At 43.0% G+C, this 12,483-nt stretch overlaps 1 protein-coding gene across 1 annotated transcript in view; it reads right to left on the reverse strand.

Annotated features, from left to right (window-relative positions):
- LOC147109972 (uncharacterized) overlaps window positions 1–12,483 on the reverse strand; it is a 102,796-nt gene that overhangs the window by 48,963 nt on the left and 41,350 nt on the right. The window lies entirely within an intron of this gene.

Here is a 12,483-nt window from a genome sequence, read left to right on the forward strand (position 1 = left end):
AACCAAATCATTAAAAAATGCAAAGAAACCTACCTGGAACATTGGAACAAAATAACCGAAAGCCAAAGCAGATTAGAATGTTACCGGGCCCTAAAAAGAGAATATAAACTGGCAGACTACCTCACGACCATCAGAGACACAAAACAGAGACAGACCCTCACCAGGTACAGACTAAGCGACCACCAACTGGAAATTGAAAAAGGCAGATACAAGAAATCCTGGCAGCCTAGAGAGAATAGAATATGCGATCAATGTCTGGCTGGCGAGGTTGAAACAGAAATGCATTTCCTCCTAAAATGCGAAAAATTCAACACATCAAGAAACATATTATTCAACAAGCTAAGCCAAACAACCCCAGATTTCAAGGAATTGGATGATCTGTCAAAATTGAGATTAGTCCTAGGAGAAGGAGACAGACCATACCTTGGGGCCAAATATGTAACAACATGTCACAACCTGAGGACTGTTTAAAATTAAGACTGTTTAAAATTAATATTGAACGTACCAAATGAAGTACAAAGACTGTTTAAAATTAATATTGTTTAAAAGTAATATTGTATGTACCCAACAAATGTCAAATCGATTGACACCTACAGAATGTTGGAAAACTGTACCTTTTTGCTATGTAAGCTTTGGCAATATGGTTCTCTGTAAACTTTCATGCCAATAAAGCATTTTAATTGGAATTGGAATTGGAATTGGATAGAGAGAGCGATTAGATAGATAGATAGATGGAGCGAGAGATGGAGAGATAGATAGATAGGTAGAGTGATAGAGAGATAGAGAGATAGAGAGAGAGAGAGAGATTAGATAGATAGAGAGAGAGAGAGAGACAGATAGATAGATAGAGAGATAGAGAGAGATAGGGAGATAGAGAGATAGAGATATAGCGAGATGGAGAGATGGAGAAATGGAGAGATGGAGAGAAGCAAAAAGATATAGAGCGATAAATAGATAGATAGAGAGAGAGAGCGAGAGATAGAGATGGAGAGAGATGGAGAGAGATAGAGAGAGATAGAGAGAGCTAGAGAGAGATAGAGAGAGATAGAGGGAAGTAGAGAGATATAGAGAGATAAATAGATAGATAGAGAGAGAGAGAGAGAGAGAGAGAGAGAGAGAGATGGAGAGATAGAGCGAGAGATAGAGAGATAGAGAGTAGATATATGTGCATGCCTCATGAAATTTAAAGTAAATCATCATTTAGCATTATAGAAAATAGTGTTTCCACACTCATCCCACAAAATAGGTCCATTTTATTTCATTTTATTGAACTATATAAATGCGTTCTTTCCACATAAGCTGCTTGAATATCCAGGGCCTCCGCTCCTCAACTTTTGGGATGAAGAGTACAGACCCTGAATTCCTAAAAGCTATAAAAGACATTGATATAATTGTGTTAACAGAAACATGGTGCCAAAAGGACATGCCGACCCACTGTCCCCCAATGTACCATGAAATTATTGTGCCTTCAGTAAAGAACATTAAGACACGCAAGGGCAGAACCTCCGGGGGAATCCTGGTGTGGTATAAAGGAGAACTGAACAAACACATCTCACCGATAAAACAGGGAAAATCACACGTATGGCTAAAATTAGATAAAAATATAGGAATAGCAAAAAACGATGTTTACTTATGTGCGATCTATATACCTCCAATAGAATCGCCATATTTTGAAGAGGAGATATTTGACACTCTCCACATGGAAATCAGCCATTTCCAGGCCCAAGGAAAGGTGCTACTATGTGGGGACCTAAATGCAAGGACAGGATGTGAACCTGACTTCATAGACCCACAGGGCAACAACCATGTGTTTGGCCAGACCCCCCTATATGTCACACCAGCCATCGCAAACCGAAACAACCTCGATTGTGAAATAAATAAAAGCGGTAGGGAGGTAGTGCAGCTCTGCCGAGCCTTAGGCCTGTACATAGTTAACGGTAGGTTCAGAGGGGACTCCTTAGGGAGACTCACATATTCCTCAACTCTTGGGTCTAGTGTGGTGGATTATACAATCACTGACCTGGACCCCTGCGATATCAACGCATTCACTGTCAGGCAGCAATCCCCCCTCTCAGACCATAACCAAATAAATGTGTACCTTAAACTTTCTGCCCAAACTACAGACACAAAAAAGGAACCCAGTAAGCTACATAAAATAAACCAGACATACAGATGGGCCCCAGACAGTGGAGATAAATTCATCACAGCACTAAATTCACCTGATCTCACAAGTAAAATTTCAAAATTTAAAGAAAATCTATATGAGATCACCAGAGATGGGGTAAACATGGCCATAGAGGATATAAATATGATCTTTCATGAGGCAGCTGTAAAAGCCGACCTCGTGAAACAGAAGAGGAAGAGTCACAAAAGACAAAATAAAAATAAGAAATGGTTTGACCACGAATGCAAAAATGCCAGAAAAGACCTGAGAAAAATATCAAACCAAAAGCATCGCCAACCAAACAATCCGGACCTACGTACTAGATACAATGAAACCCTCAAAAGATATAAACACACCATTAGGAACAAAACACAAAACTATACCCACAAAATACTCGAAGAAATTGAAAACTCCACCAATCCAAAACAATTCTGGGAAATGTGGAATAACCTGAGTACAACACAATTGCAAGCATTACCAATCCAAGATGGCGACATCTGGAGAACACATTTTGAAAACCTCTACAAAGACATCCCAATAAACGAAACAAACCCAAGTCAACATCAGGTCACAGAAAAACTCCACACATTAGAAGCAACAATCAAAGACAACCAAAACCCTCTAGACTCCCCAATCACATCGAAAGAACTGGCCACAAAAACAAAATCTCTCCACCTAAAGAAAGCCTGTGGCCCAGACAACATCAAAAATGAAATGCTCAAGTTCAGCAATATGGAGATGCAGGGTGCGGTACTCAAATTATTCAACATCATATTACGTTCAGGCTGTTTTCCCGATATCTGGTGCCAAGGACTAATCTCCCCCATATATAAAAGCGGAAACAAATCAGACCCAAATAACTACCGCGGCATCTGTGTCAACAGTTGTCTAGGGAAGTTATTCTGCAGTATTCTAAATAGTAGATTACTTGATTTTCTTAACAAACATAATATCCTCAGAAAAAACCAAATAGGCTTTCTTCCAAAACACCGCACCGCCGACCATATCTATACCCTTCACACCCTCATTGAAAAACATATACACCAAACAAAAAATGGGAAAATATTCGCCTGTTTCATCGACTTCAAGAAAGCCTTTGACTCTATATGGCACGAAGGGCTCTATTATAAACTTCTTCAATGTGGAATAGGGGGCAAAGTCTATGACCTTATTAAATCAATGTATCTGAAAAACAAATGCGGGGTCAAAATTGGAGACAAACGCACCGATTTCTTCACCCAGAGAAGAGGCGTCCGGCAGGGCTGCAATTTGAGCCCGACCCTGTTCAACATATACATAAATGAATTAGCAGACATGCTGGAGCAAAGCGAGTCACCAGGTCTCCGTCTCCTGGATGGAGAAGTGAAATCCCTGTTCTATGCGGACGACCTGGTTCTGCTGTCTCCCACAGAACAGGGATTACAGCAACAACTAGACCTACTCGACAAATACTGCCAAAATTGGGCTCTAACAGTAAATCTAAAGAAAACCAACATCATGATTTTTCAAAAAAGGCCCAGATGTCAGGAAAACAAATACCAGTTTACCCTCAGTGATACCACTATAGGACACACTATGAGCTACACCTACCTTGGTCTAACTATTACAGCATCAGGGAGCTTCAGCATAGCAGTGAATGCACTAAAAGAAAAAGCCCGAAGAGCCCTATATGCAATAAAAAGAAAATTCTACAACATCCAAATCCCAATCAAAATCTGGCTCAAAATATTTGACAGCATAATCCTGCCCATTGCACTGTACGGTAGTGAAATATGGGGCCCGCTAAATCACCAAAGCTACACTAAGTGGGAAAAACATACAATAGAAGCCCTACATGCAGAATTCTGCCGAAGCATCCTTCGCACCCAAAGAAAAACGCCAACAAATGCATGCAGAGCCGAACTAGGCAGATACCCACTGATAATAAACATCCAAAAACGAGCACTAAACTTCCTAAATCACCTCAAATCTAGCTCCCCAGACACCCTTCATTTCAAAGCCTTTCAGACCCAAGAGCTAAACCCAGAAAAGAGTCCCCTGAGTCAGCTGCTACGGAAACTAAGTACTCAGCCGGACCCTGACCAGCCCCAGACCAACACAGCCGTCCAAACACCAATCCGAGTGAACCAAATCATTAAAAAATGCAAAGAAACCTACCTGGAACATTGGAACAAAATAACCGAAAGCCAAAGCAGATTAGAATGTTACCGGGCCCTAAAAAGAGAATATAAACTGGCAGACTACCTCACGACCATCAGAGACACAAAACAGAGACAGACCCTCACCAGGTACAGACTAAGCGACCACCAACTGGAAATTGAAAAAGGCAGATACAAGAAATCCTGGCAGCCTAGAGAGAATAGAATATGCGATCAATGTCTGGCCGGCGAGGTTGAAACAGAGATGCATTTCCTCCTAAAATGCGAAAAATTCAACACATCAAGAAACATATTATTCAACAAGCTAAGCCAAACAACCCCAGATTTCAAGGAATTGGATGACCTGTCAAAATTGAGATTAGTCCTAGGAGAAGGAGACAGACCATACCTTGGGGCCAAATATGTAACAACATGTCACAACCTGAGGACTGTTTAAAATTAAGACTGTTTAAAATTAATATTGAACGTACCAAATGAAGTACAAAGACTGTTTAAAATTAATATTGTTTAAAAGTAATATTGTATGTACCCAACAAATGTCAAATCGATTGACACCTACAGAATGTTGGAAAACTGTACCTTTTTGCTATGTAAGCTTTGGCAATATGGTTCTCTGTAAACTTTCATGCCAATAAAGCATTTGAATTGGAATTGAATTGGAATTGGATAGAGCGATATATAGATAGAGGGATAGAGAGAGAGAGAGAGCTAGAGAGATGGAGAAATGAAGAAATGGAGAGATAGAGAGATATATATAGAGAGAGATAGAGAGAGAGATAGAGAGATAGAGAGATGGAGAGAGAGAGAGAGATAGAGTTATAAATAGATAGATAGAGATAGAGAGAGAGATAGAGAGAGAGATAGAGAGATAGATATAGCTAGATAGAGATAGAGAGAGAGATAGAGATAGAGAGATAGAGATAGAGAGATAGAGAGAGATAGAGAGATAGAGAGAGACAGAGAGAGATAGAGAGAGATAGAGAGAGAGAGAGAGAGAGAGAGAGAGAGAGAGATGGCGAGATGGATAGATGGATAGATGGATAGATGGATAGATAGAGATAGAGAGATATAGAGAGAGATAGAGAGTTAGATAGATAGATGGAGCGAGAGATAGAGAGATAGATAGAGGGAGAGAGATAGATAGATAGAGGGAGAGAGATAGAGAGATAGAGAGATAGCGAGATAGCGAGATAGTGAGATAGAGATAGAGAGATAGAGAGATAGATAAATAGAGAGATAGATGGCAAGATGGAGAGATGGAGAGAGATATAGAGATAGATGGCGAGATGGCGAGATGGAGTGATGGAGAGAGAGATAGATTAGATAGATAGTTAGATAGATGGAGCGAGAGATGGAGAGATAGATAGATAGAGAGATAGACAGATAGAGAGAGAGATAGCGAGATAGAGAGATAGAGATATGGAGAGATGGCAAGATAGCGAGATGCAGAGATGGAGAGATGGACAGATGGATTGATGGAGAGATGGAGAGATAGAGAGAATAGCAAGAGATAGAGAGATAGAGAGATAGAGCGAGAGATAGAGAGATAGAGAGATAGATAGAAAGATGGACAGATAGAGAGATAGAGAGATAGATAGAAAGATGGATAGATAAAAGTAATATTGTATGTACCCAACAAATGTCAAATCGATTGACACCTACAGAATGTTGGAAAACTGTACCTTTTTGCTATGTAAGCTTTGGCAATATGGTTCTCTGTAAACTTTCATGCCAATAAAGCATTTGAATTGGAATTGGAATTGGAGATAGATAGATAGATAGATGGAGAGATGGAGAGATGGAGAGAGAGAGGGAGATAGAAAGATAGAGAGAGAGAGGGAGAGATGGAGAGATGGCGGGAGAGAGGGAGAGAGATAGAGAGATACAGAGAGAGATGGAGAGATGGAGAGATGGAGAGATGGAGAGTTGGCGAGATGGATAGATGGATAGATGGATAGATAGATAGATGGATAGAGAGAGAGATAGAGAGATAGAGAGATAGATAGATACATAGATACATAGAGAGATAGAGAGAGAGATGGCGAGACGGAGAGATGGATAGATGGTGAGATGGCGAGGTGGAGAGATGGAGAAATGTCGAGATGGTGAGAGATAGATAGAGAGATAAATTAGATAGATAGAGAGAGAGTGAGAGAGAGAGAGAGAGAGATGGTGAGATGGAGTGATAGAGATATAGAGATATAGAGAGAGAGATAGAGAGATAGATTAGAAAGATAGTTAGATAGATGGAGCGAGAGATGGAGAGATAGAGAGATAGAGAGAGAGAGAGAGAGATAGAGAGAGATAGAGAGATAGAGAGATGGAGAGATAGAATGATAGATGGAGCGAGAGATGGAGAGATGGAGAGAGAGATGGAGAGATGGAGAAATGGAGAGAGAGAGATAGAGAGAGATAGATAGATAGACAGAAAGAGAGATAGAGAGAGAGATAGAGAGACGACCTGGTTCTGCTGTCTCCCACAGAACAGGGATTACAGCAACAACTAGACCTACTCGACAAATACTGCCAAAATTGGGCTCTAACAGTAAATCTAAAGAAAACCAACATCATGATTTTTCAGAAAAGACCCAGATGTCAGGAAAACAAATACCAGTTTACCCTCAGTGATACCACTATAGGACACACTATGAGCTACACCTACCTTGGTCTAACTATTACAGCATCAGGGAGCTTCAGCATAGCAGTGAATGCACTAAAAGAAAAAGCCCGAAGAGCCCTATATGCAATAAAAAGAAAATTCTACAACATCCAAATCCCAATCAAAATCTGGCTCAAAATTTTTGACAGCATAATCCTGCCCATTGCACTGTACGGTAGTGAAGTATGGGGCCCGCTAAATCACCAAAGCTACACTAAATGGGAAAAACACACAATAGAAGCCCTACATGCAGAATTCTGCCGAAGCATCCTTCGCACCCAAAGAAAAACGCCAACAAATGCATGCAGAGCCGAACTAGGCAGATACCCACTGATAATAAACATCCAAAAACGAGCACTAAACTTCCTAAATCACCTCAAATCTAGCTCCCCAGACACCCTTCATTTCAAAGCCTTTCAGACCCAAGAGCTAAACCCAGAAAAGAGTCCCCTGAGTCAGCTGCTACTGAAACTAAATACTCAGCCGGACCCTGACCAGCCCCAGACCAACACAGCCGTCCAAACACCAATCCGAGTGAACCAAATCATTAAAAAATGCAAAGAAACCTACCTGGAACATTGGAACAAAATAACCGAAAGCCAAAGCAGATTAGAATGTTACCGGGCCCTAAAAAGAGAATATAAACTGGCAGACTACCTCACGACCATCAGAGACACAAAACAGAGACAGACCCTCACCAGGTACAGACTAAGCGACCACCAACTGAAAATTGAAAAAGGCAGATACAAGAAATCCTGGCAGCCTAGAGAGAATAGAATATGCGATCAATGTCTGGCTGGCGAGGTTGAAACAGAAATGCATTTCCTCCTAAAATGCGAAAAATTCAACACATCAAGAAACATATTATTCAACAAGCTAAGCCAAACAACCCCAGATTTCAAGGAATTGGATGATCTGTCAAAATTGAGATTAGTCCTAGGAGAAGGAGACAGACCATACCTTGGGGCTAAATATGTAACAACATGTCACAACCTGAGGACTGTTTAAAAGTAAGACTGTTTAAAATTAATATTGAACGTACCAAATGAAGTAGAAAGACTGTTTAAAATTAATATTGTTTAAAAGTAATATTGTATATACCCAACAAATGTCAAATCGATTGACACCTACAGAATGTTGGAAAACTGTACCTTTTTGCTATGTAAGCTTTGGCAATATGGTTCTCTGTAAACTTTCATGCCAATAAAGCATTTGAACTGAACTGAACTGAACTGAGAGAGAGTTGGAGAGAGAGAGAGAGAGAGATGGAGAGATAGAGAGATGGCGAGATGGCGAGATGGAGAGATGGAGAGATGGAGAGATGGATAGAAGGATAGATGGATGGATAGATAGAGAGAGAGATAGATAGAGAGAGAGAGAGAGAGATAGAGAGATAGTGAGATGGCGAGATGGCAAGATGGAGAGAGAGAGAGATGGAGAGAGAGAGAGAGAGCGAGAGCGAGAAATGGAGAGATGGAGAGATAGAGAGATAGATTAGATAGATAGATGGAGTGAGAGATGGAGAGATGGAGAGATGGATCGAGAGATCGAGAGATGGAGAGATTAGATAGATTAGATAGATTAGATAGCTGGATAGATAGATAGATAGATAGATAGGTGGAGCGAGAGATGGAGAGTTAGAGAGATAGATAGAGATAGAGAGATAGTGAGAGAGAGATAGAGAGACAGAGAGAGACAGAGAGAGAGACAGGGAGAGAGAGAGAGAGAGAGACAGAGAGAGAGAGAGAGACAGAGAGAGAGGGACAGACAGAGACAGAGAGAGAGACAGAGAGAGAGCGAGCGGCAGCAGGGGTCGACCCAGACCCAGACCCAGACCGGGAGGAGCGGCCCGAGCCAGTCAGGGAGGCGAGTGGAGAGGTAGGGGTGCCGGATCGGGTCGGGCCTGGACAGCGAGCAAGCCCGGGGCCTGAAACCCGAGAAACTCCGGGGTCGGAGAGACTCGGCCGGGCCGGGACTGCACAGCCGAGCCGAGGGGCTGGGACCAGGGCAGAGGCCCGGAGAGCGAGCAAGCCCGGGGCCTGAAAACCGAGAAACTCCGGGATCGGAGAAACTCGAACAAACACCGGGCCGGGTGGGGACTGCACAGCCGAGCCGAGGGGCTGGGACCAGGGCAGAAGCCCGGAGAGAGAGCAAGCCCGGGGCCTGAAACCCGAGAAACTCCGGGGTCGGAGAAACTCGGACAAACACCGGGCCGGGACGGGACTGCACAGCCGAGCCGAGGGGCTGGGACCAGAGCAGAAACAGCCTGAGACCGACGCGAGGAGAGAGAGGAAAACTCCGGGTCCGGAGGAAAAAAGCTATACCTAGATCTACCTAAATTTAGTTAACCTAGAAAAAGAACAACAAACCCGAAGAAAAAAAAAAAAAAAGGAATAGAAACCAGAGAGAAACGATAAACAACCCGAACCAGGAACCTGTGAGAGAGAGAGAGAGAAACTTTTAAGAGCAGCTATATCAAAGATGAACCCCTGAAAAACTCTCAATTTTGGACCTAAAAGTGGGATAAGGTGGAACACGACACAAAAAAGAGAAAAAAAGTTATCTACCTGAGACAAAACAAACGACTACAATGAGCAGGGAAATGAAATATCCTGAGCAATGCACAAAAAATAAAGCAAAGGAAAAACACAAGGACATAACACTAAAAAGTAACCCAGAGGTCCTCTACGTTGACTATACCACACACAAAGGGATTAAGACGAAGAACAACCTCATATTCTACACCGACTCCATTCCCTCATGGAAGGAGACTTTACAAAAATACTACGCATACGTCTCCAGCGAAGGTATTGGCAGTGGAGGCAGACTGAAAATATGTAAAGATGGAAATCTAGATAAAGATGACCCCCTGCTAACCATAAGCTACTACAACAAAAAAGGAAAGATCATGATACAGGGGAATGTAGAAAGTCTGGACTCCTTCGAAAAGGAATTCCCCCAGTTGAAAACTAAGGCAAACACAAATAGGACCAATGGACAGGAGGCAAAAGAGAATCGAACAGAGGATGATGAGAGCCAAGCGGAGGAAGAAGAAGAGAGTCCAGCAGAGACACACACCTCCCTGACCATCTCCACCCCCCCCACACCTCTCAACGCAAACAAACTGCTGAAAGAGAGTCTGTCCAAACTAGAAATCGAATTCAACGAATACAGAGAAACACAGACCAAGAACTGGACGGAGGAACTCAAACAGCTGAAAATGGAAAACGAGTCCACCATCCAAAATCTGAGAAAGACCGTAGAGGAACAAAGAAATAAGATCAAAGAACTCCATACCCAACTAAACAAAATGACGGAGGCCGTAGAAAGGCTCAGCAGGCAACACAAACCTCTTAAGGTCCAAAAAACAACACACACAAGGACACAGAACCCGTCGGATGCCACCCCACACGAGGACACACCGAAAGCCACAAACCCCGCTCCTGCCACACAGCTCACCACAGAAACCCAGCCAACAACCAGCCCTCAGTCGAGTCCTGCCCAGACTACCGCTACCCAGTCCTCACACACAGGGACGCAGAACCCGTCAGATGCCCCCCCACACGAGGACACACCGAAAGCCTCAAACCCCGCTCCTGCCACACAACATATCCCAGAAACCCAGCCAACAACCAGCCATCAGTCGAGTCCTGCCCAGACTACTGCTACCCAGTCTGAAAAACCAGCCCCTCAGGCGGTCCTGCTGACCGACTCCAACGGAAAGTTTCTGGACCCCCAGAGGCTGTTCCCAGGTCATCAAGTCCTGAAAAAATGGTGCAGCAACACAGAACATGCAATGAAGATCCTGAACAAAGAATCCCTTGGAAGCCCCAAATGGCTTGTGATCCACACAGGCACAAACGACCTACGCACCCTACGGGAAGGCACTGCTAGGGCGGTGAGCAGGATGGCGGAAAAGGCCAGCAAGGAATTCCCCGAGGCGCGGATCGTGATCTCCACACTACTGCCCAGAAAGGACACCCCAGCCTATATAATCCACAACACCAACAGGGAGATCGACACGAGATGTTCTGTCTTCCCCAACGTCTACCTGGCCCATCATCCAAACATCAACACAAGGGACCTCTATGACGAAATACATCTACTCAAACAGCGGATGTGGGTCTTTGCAAAAAACCTCATAAACACTGCCAAAAGACGCAGCCCTCCCACCCCCTCTACCATTGGGAGCCGTAACCCAAACAGGACCACCAATGTCCCCCACCCCCCTTTACAAAACCAACAACAGAACCGTGCTTTTATACCTGACCCAAGACCCCCCTCTAGACCACAGACTGTAGACCAAGAACTGAGAAAGATCATGACGATGCTGAACAGCCTGATAGAAAGCCGGAGAAATTATTAATATTGTTATTTATCATTATCATTATTGTTATCTTATCAGTATTATTACTACTATTAGATAGATATATGTGCATGCCTCATGAAATTTATACTAAATCATCATTTAGCATTATAGAAAATAGTGTTTCCACACTCATCCCACAAAATAGGTCCATTTTATTTCGTTTTATTGAACTATATAAATGCGTTCTTTCCACATAAGCTGCTGGAATATCCAGGGCCTCCGCTCCTCAACTTTTGGGATGAAGAGTACAGACCCTGAATTCCTAAAAGCTATAAAAGACATTGATATAATTGTGTTAACAGAAACATGGTGCCAAAAGGACATGCCGACCCACTGTCCCCCAATGTACCATGAAATTATTGTGCCTTCAGTAAAGAACATTAAGACACGCAAGGGCAGAACCTCCGGGGGAATCCTGGTGTGGTATAAAGGAGAACTGAACAAACACATCTCACCGATAAAACAGGGAAAATCACACGTATGGCTAAAATTAGATAAAAATATAGGAATAGCAAAAAACGATGTTTACTTATGTGCGATCTACATACCTCCAATAGAATCGCCATATTTTGAAGAGGAGATATTTGACACTCTCCACATGGAAATCAGCCATTTCCAGGCCCAAGGAAAGGTGCTACTATGTGGGGACCTAAATGCAAGGACAGGATGTGAACCTGACTTCATAGACCCACAGGGCAACAACCATGTGTTTGGCCAGACCCCTCTATATGTCACACCAGCCATCGCAAACCGAAACAACCTCGATTGTGAAATAAATAAAAGCGGTAGGGAGGTAGTGCAACTCTGCCGAGCCTTAGGCCTGTACATAGTTAACGGTAGGTTCAGAGGGGACTCCTTAGGGAGACTCACATATTCCTCAACTCTTGGGTCTAGTGTGGTGGATTATACAATCACTGACCTGGACCCCTGCGATATCAACGCATTCACTGTCAGGCAGCAATCCCCCCTCTCAGACCATAACCAAATAAATGTGTACCTTAAACTTTCTGCCCAAACTACAGACACAAAAAAGGAACCCAGTAAGCTACATAAAATAAACCAGACATACAGATGGGCCCCAGACAGTGGAGATAAATTCATCACAGCACTAAATTCACCTGATCTCACAAGT

This window comes from Somniosus microcephalus, chromosome 12 (genome assembly GCF_052327205.1).
Source record: "Somniosus microcephalus isolate GS21.2 chromosome 12, FLI_Smic_1.0, whole genome shotgun sequence".
In the NCBI taxonomy this organism is placed as follows: Eukaryota; Metazoa; Chordata; class Chondrichthyes; order Squaliformes; family Somniosidae; genus Somniosus; species Somniosus microcephalus.